General features: G+C 38.9%; 1 long non-coding RNA gene across 1 annotated transcript; it reads right to left on the reverse strand.

Moving 5' to 3' along the window:
* Window positions 1-830: 830 nt before the first annotated feature.
* Window positions 831-3,178, reverse strand: LOC138903569 (uncharacterized). The gene is made up of 3 exons (XR_011412844.1): window positions 2,491-3,178; window positions 2,228-2,288; window positions 831-1,924 (listed from the first exon to the last, which is right to left on the reverse strand). It is a non-coding gene; the product is annotated as an uncharacterized lncRNA (long non-coding RNA).
* Between the last annotated feature and the right edge of the window lie 4,991 nt (window positions 3,179-8,169).

Genomic DNA, 8,169 nt, shown 5'->3' on the forward strand with positions numbered 1-8,169 from the left:
TCCCAACTATCATACCAGAAAATGGCTAAATCCCGTAACCGATAAGAAGCCAACTCTACTGCCTCCGTATCACTAGCATGCATAACCCGCAATGTACGATGAACCTGATCAATAAATGTTTGTGGGTCCTCCTTGGGGTCTGATCCGGTAAACACTGGAGGGTCTAGGCTAATAAAATCACGAACTCTCGCACTAACTGGTTTATCAGCAGCACCGGTATTCTGCCTTTGAGCCTGAGCAGCTACCAAGCTAGTCAACAACTGCACTGCACTGCGCATATCGTGGTCTGTAGTGCCAGACGGTGGAACTGGATGTACTGGGTGCCTCCTAATATCCTCTGGAGGAGACGGAGAGGTATGAGATGGCATCTCACTCTGAGCCTCACTTTGGCCTGCTCTGGCTGGAGGCACCTGAATGTTACCCTCGCCCACAGCTATATCAAGCCGTTTACTAATCGCTTGCTTCCTAGTCGAAGGCATCGCTGAAAGAAATCAATGTGAATATTAGATATGAACATTTACGACTCAACTCTACGAACGATCTAGATTTAGGAAGAAGGTAACAACCCTAGATGTCACGTAGCCTCCTGATTATAAATGTGGCGCGCTACACATCCATAATCAAAACTCTACTAGACACGGCTCATAGACAACCCTAGGACAGACTTGCTCTGATACCAAGTTTGTCACGACCCAACTGGAGGGTCATGACTAGCACCCGGGCCATACTTGCCGAGCACCAACGTACATTTTATCTAACCTTCCTTATTATCTTTAAGGGCCGACAAGATCAATATAAATAGTAGACATGGATCATGAACATCCAACAATGAAAGATAATGTCATGAACATACATAACATGGGACGACAAGACTGTCAAGAACTATATATAAGGTACGAGCTAACATGATGCCATGAAAGACTATACAACAAAAAATCAGCCGACAAGGCATTCTAAACCATACATAAGTCGACACCTGTCTATGAGCCTCTAAAGTTACATCAGTGCTACAACATTGCCGGAACAGGGCCCCGACATACCCATAATGTCAATAACAAAAATGCATACCAAGACCACGGCAAGTCCGGAGAAAGGATCTTGCCAATAACGCTGAACCGGATAGCCTACTGTGATGGGGGAGCTGCGTCTACCCGTCTATCAGGACCTGCAGCACGACATGCAGGGTCCACAAATAAAAGGACGTCAGTACGAATAAAGTACTGAGTATGTAAGGCAGAATAGCATAAGTAAGAACAATAATGTAAACAGTGATAGGGAATATACAACCTGTGACATCTGGGTACCTCTGAGGGCTACTAACATGAAATACATGATACATACATATATATATACATAAACTTTTAAAACATATGCCTTTGTGGGCATCATCATCATCATATCATACCCGGCCGTAATAGGCTCGGTAAAACGTACCCGGCCATCATAGGGCTCGGTAGAATCGTACCCGGCCACGTGGAGCTCGGTAAAACCCAACTGATCAGTGGTTGCACAATAGGTGCCATACCCGGCCAACTATAGCGTGGCTCGGTAGAGTAAAATAGATACATATATATGATGCATGCTGGACTCATTGGAATCACATTTTGAACCTTTTGGAGTGACGTAAGGTCGGTATCCTTCGTACATGTTATTAGGATTAACCCTTCATCAAGAATCTTATAAGAATAAGGAGCTACCAACAACATTGATAATATAAGAATAAGAGAAGTAACATCAATATTAATCGTTTCATAAGAAGGGCAGCAATGTAAGTAGTGCTAGCTTCTAAGAGTAGAGTATCTTTGGGAGCTCGTTCATTACATTATGTACAATTGGAGTCGTGCAAAATAATGAAGGGGATAGCCTCACATACCTTGTATATACTGCCCAACCTCAAGCTATGCAAATGTCACGACTCCTTAGTCTACAATAAGACAAATGACACTATCATTTTCGTTTAAGCGTCGTAACTATTATGTATCGACCACAACCTATTTTACGATGAAATGGACAGCACCTCCCCTATTTATATGACTTCACACAAGTCAATACAATCACCAAACAGCCCAAACAACATCATTAATAATCATATTGAGCCTCCAAAACAGTCCACCAACCAACAACATTACTACCAAGCCTTTCGATATATATTTCACAAGTTCTAGCTTCAATGACTTAGCTGCAACTTGGATAATCTTAAATATCTATAGAGTAAGGGGTTCCTTACCTTTAAACAGAAAGAACAACTCCAATTTGACCTTAATGTTCCACGAAATATCCCTCAAATTCTGCCACAAGAACAAGGAAGCGAAACTAGCAATCAATTTGGGCTTTTCGGAACTAGAATTACTTTAGAAGACTTGAAATCACCTAGGGTTGATATTAAGAACTTTAAGGAGTATTTACAGAACATAAAACACTTAAAACAACCTCCAACACGAGCTGGAACAACACAAAAATCAGCAACAACAAGAAGAACAAGAAACTTACTAGCGCCACGGGATTCCCGACACTTGATTTGTGTTGTTTGCCCTTTGTTTGGGTCTTGGATCATGAGAGAACCTTGAGAGAGTGTTTTTAGGTGTCTAGGGTCTGAAGAGAATGAAAATTAATGAGTTAAAACGGGGTTAAAGGGTCTGATATATATCAATATATCTCAACCGCCTATGTGGGCCCCATAGAGAGCTGCTTGGCGCACTCTCACAAAAACGCGAATATCTCTCTATTCCGAGATCGTATCGACAAACGGTTTAATGCGTTGGAAAGTAGACTCATAGATCTTCAATTTGATAGGAAGATCACCCCATAATTCCATGTACATTGGGAGAAAACTGTAGTAACATTTGACCTAAATTTTATGTAAAATTATAAACATAAGTTGCGACAACTTTTATCGACTTTTGTTTCATAACTCTCTTGACTTCAAGACTTATGATATGGATATTATATTATTCAAATACATTAAAACATAACCTCTTGGGACAATTAATCACCTCTAGTTTTACCCGAAAATGCGGGTTACAACATCCTTGATTCGTTTCACTTCTAATACTTGTTAACCACTCTTATACACCCTTGTATCGTTTAAGACCAATAGGATTAACTTCTTATCATCTCAAAGATAATCTCTTCTTGGATTTACGTCGACTAACTTATGGAATGATCTAAGGTACGCAAATTTGGGTTGTAACAAAAGTAACAATAATAAATAAGGAATTGAAGATTCTCATGAGCTACACAGTTATACTTCATTTTCAGGAATTCCAACAGAGAATATACATGCCTTCAAATCGAGCAGTTTAAGTCAAATCAATTTATACAGTTCAAGTACATGAAATTCGGATATAAAAATCTTTCAGAGAATTTCACAACAATGACAGATAGCAACTAAATGCAACAACAAATGAAAATCAAGTACAACCTCTCACGACAACAATCACTCACTGGGCTCCCAACCCTCAACAGTCACACTTAATGGGTACCCGCGCTCACTTGGGGTGTACAGACTCCGGAGGGGATCCTACAGCCCAAGCGCTATAATCCATACGGACAACTCACATGCTGCACGGACAACTCACATGCTATAATATTTCGCACGGATAACTCATGTGTCATAATGTCCTTACCTCACTGGCAGACCCTCGACCTTACTCAGTCCTCAACCTCTCTAGTTTCTCGGGCTCTCAAAAATCACAAAGATCATCCCAAACAAAGATAACATAGTGTATAAACAAATATCAAGAAATACTAGGGTATAATACGCAAGAAAAATCATGATTGTGTACAAGACAAAAATTAGCAAATAATTCAACAAGTATGCGACCTCTGCGGGTCTCAACAGTACTGTAACATAGCCTAAGCATGATTTACAGTTAAAATCTCCAACACATAGAGAGCAAATAGCTAACAATAAATTATTCAACAGTACAGTTTCCACGGGATAGAACAAGTCACAATCCCCTCGGTGCACGCCCACACTCCCGTCACCTAGCATGTGCGTCACCTCCAAAATAATCACATGACACAAAATTTCGGGGTTTCATACCCTCAGGACCAGATTTAAAACCGTTACTTACCTCAAGCCGCGAAATGCTTATTCTGCAATGTCCTTTCCTCGTGAATTGGCCTCCAAAGGCCTCGAATCTAGCCATAAAGAATTCGTTTCAGTCAATAAAATTCACTGGAATTAATTCCATAAGAAAATATTAATTTTTCATAAAAAGTCACAACATCCGGAAGCCTATTCAACCACGAGTCTAACCATACCAATTTTACCAAAATCCGACCCCAACTCGACCCTCAAATCTTCAATTTAAACCAAGAGGGTTTTCAAACTTTTCCAACTTAATTCACCAATTAAATGATAAAAACAACCATGGATTTGGGTAATTTAACCAATATTGAGTTATGAACACTTACCCCGTTGTTTCCTCTGAAAATCACCCAAATATCGCCTCTTCCCGAGCTCCAATCCGTCAAGATTTAACTCTACGCGATCGCGGACTTTCCCACGCGATTGTGATGCACAACATCACAGACCTACGCGATCGTGGACCTAACCACGTGATCACGAAGCACAAACGTGTGATTTCCATTTCTTCCCATTTCCTCTACGCGAACGCAACCTTCTTCACGCATTTGCGAATAACAAACTCACATAGCTACGCGATCGATTCCCACTTCACACGATCGCGAAGCACAAAATATCACAGCCTCAAATTAACCCTGCGCGATCGTAGATATCCCCACGCGATCGTGGAGAACTAAAATATCCACTAAGCAACTAAGGCTACGCGATCGCAGACACATTCACGCGGTCGCGTAGAAGGAATACAGAATCAGATATCAGAAAATTCTAGTAGCTGTTCAAGTCTAAATATTTTATCCGTTAACCATCCGAAACTCACCCGAGCCCCTCGGGACCTCAACCAAATATACCAACAAGTCCTAAAATGTCATACGAACTTAGTACAGCCCTCAAATCACCTCAAGCAACACTAAAACCATGAATTACACCCAAATTCATGCCTAATGAACTTTGAAATTTCTAATTTCTACAAACGACTCAGGAACCTATCAAATCACGTCTGATTGACCTCACATTTTGCACACGAGTCGTAAATGATATAACAGAGGTATTCAAATTTTTAGTATCGGATTCCATCCCAAAAATTTAACTTTCGGCATTTCAAACCAAATTCTACTACGAACCTCCAAATAATTTTCCAGACACGCTCCTAAGTCTAAAATCACCATACGGAGCTATTGGAATTATCAGAATTCAAATACGAGGTCGTTTACACATAAGTCCACAGCCGGTTAAATTTTCTACCTTAAATTTTCAATTATGAGACTAAGTGTCTCATTTCACTCCGAGTACTTCCGGACTCGAACCAACTAAACCGATAAGTCACATATCAACTGTAAGGCATAAATTGCGTAGTAAATGGGGGAACGGTGTTGTAATACTCAAAACGACCGTCCGGGTCGTTACATTATCACTCAAAATCGCTAGTCTATCGGGTTCTCAATGACATGATGATATGATGTATTCATGAATGACAATAGAGACTAAGATATGATATGCAAATAATAGATGTCACTGAGTACATAATTGTAAATTTAAAAAATTAATTCAACACCAACACGACCCTTGGTCCAAAAATATCGGTACGTAGCCTAAACATAATCTTCAACATGAACCTCAACTCAATTTCCTCTAACACGTGGAGGATATGTGGAAAATTACATGATTCTTTATTTATACAACTCCATAGAATTTATTTAAGTCACAATTTCTATGGTGCACGTTGACACGCATGTCACCTAGCATGTGCGTCACCTTTATACAGTTCAAATAACACAAAATTCAGGAATTCATACCCTTAGAACCAATTTTAGAAGTGTTACTTACCTCGAACCGTGTAATGTTTTACTCCAATATGCCTTTGGCTCGCGAATTGTCCTACGAAAGCCTTGTATCTAGTCACAATTAATTTGATTCAGTCAAAACAAATTATAGAAATTAATTCCATATGAAAATACCAATTTTCCAACAAAATCTAAAATTTAACTCAAAATCGCTTGTGGGGCCCACGTCTCCGAACCCGAAAAGTCACAAAATATGAACGCCATGTCATGACCCAAATCGATGGGCCATGACGAGTGCCCAAGTCCTACCTATCGGACACCCCTAAGCATGTGTCTAAGATATAAACATGAATCCAGGGTAGGTCATGAATATCATCTGTCAATAAACTGCTGAATTATGTGAATAACATACATGAGGAAACATGTCCAAAAGACATATATGCATATACTTGCGGAATACGGTAGGGGGAGCCGACAAGGCTGCTATAGACAACTATACATCCAAAACTAGAATCCGACAAGGCCACATACTATTTAATTATACATGACTGTCTACACACCTCTAATAAAATATAAAACTATACAAGGATGGGACTGGCCCCCGTCATACCCATATATGTATAAAAACATATCGTACCAAAATACAAAGCAGCTATGGATCAAATGGAGCACACCAACTCTCGTTGATCAAGGATCCTAAGAAGGGAAACCGTCAGCTTGTCTACCTGCACCTGCGGGCATGAAACGCAAGCCCCGGGAAATAGGGCATCCGTACTAATAATGTACTGAGTATGTAGGGCATGACAATCAGTACATAAGAGACATAGATGAAACATGGAATAAAGAATTTCTCCTGTAAGTCTAAATAACTTTGTAAACCCCGAAATATTAATAATGTCATGCACGTGCATATAAATGTCGTATCATGCATAGGTATAGGTGTACATAACATCATCCAACCTCTAAGGGAATCCCATCATATCATCTTGGCCACTGTGGGAAAAATCATCAACATATACCAGCTGATCAGGTGGTGGTGCGTATATAACGCAATAACCTTTTTCTATATCCCATATACATATAATATACGCGTATATAATGCCATCTGGTTATGGGTAAATGTACATGTATAAATGAATGCAATGCATAATGAAGTAAATCCGTAAGCTCTTTCGATATTTCACAAGATCAATATTCCTTCGATTAATATCATTAAATAAATTTTATCAACTTACGTATTTTCTGAGACCATGAATGGAGATGTAATAATGAGATACATGGGAATTCAAGAATATAGGCACCTCTAATACTTCTATGAATAGAGTAATTTATAGAAGTTGTGCATTTTTGCATTTCGTTTGTATCGTATGGATCATGCCAAAAAAAAGAAGAGATAGCCTTAACATACCTGAGCCGATTCTCTTAACAATCCCTCTAACCCACGTCTTTTGCGAAAACAATGTAACGACGGATCGAAGTAGGGGAAAATCCGTATGATATTCTTGAGAAATTGCCAAAAAGTATTTGTGAAGTATAGAAATCTGGGTGCAATTCATTAAAACTAATCAATCTTAAGCATTCATACTTGATCAGATTCTCATTTTGAAATACATGATTTTGCTAAAGTGCAAATGTATGCAAAGTGAGATGTCTTATAGTGCTTTGGTAGATAAGAAATTCATCAAATTGGGTGGATGATAAGATCACATAGAAAATAATAAAGAAAAAGACAAGGATTACTAATTAGCCATAATTTCCTTAAACATGCCACCTATTATATAAACTAAAGAGTCATGGTTTCGTTTTGGAAAACATTATCCCTTGTTGCAGCGTTGGGAGGGTGATCTTTCCACCAATAATTATCCACCATTTCTAATTACCTGTTAATATCTCCACTAAAAATTACTAATTACCCAATTATCCACATAATTAAGAATTATCTCACATTTAACATACTTTATGTACCCTACTATCATAGTCATGTGGTACCTTGATTGGCACTAGTCCATAAATACCGGGTATTATAGCTTGGATCGTATTTTATCCCATATTGAAAACCTTCAATGAAACTTATTTTTTTGATTCGTTTACCCTTTAACCTTCACGGCACTTACTTATAGCATGTTATAAATAGCATAAATGCTTATAACCTCATAAATAATCTCATACCTAAGTCTATGTCGATTAACTTACGACGAAACTTTAACGTACGAAAATGCGAGATGTAACATCCTTTCCCTCCTTAGAAACATTAGTCCCCGAATGTTTAACTCCCCGGGATCTATATAAATTTTGGCA

This window comes from Nicotiana tomentosiformis, chromosome 12, assembly GCF_000390325.3.
Source record: "Nicotiana tomentosiformis chromosome 12, ASM39032v3, whole genome shotgun sequence".
NCBI lineage: Eukaryota > Viridiplantae > Streptophyta > Magnoliopsida > Solanales > Solanaceae > Nicotiana > Nicotiana tomentosiformis.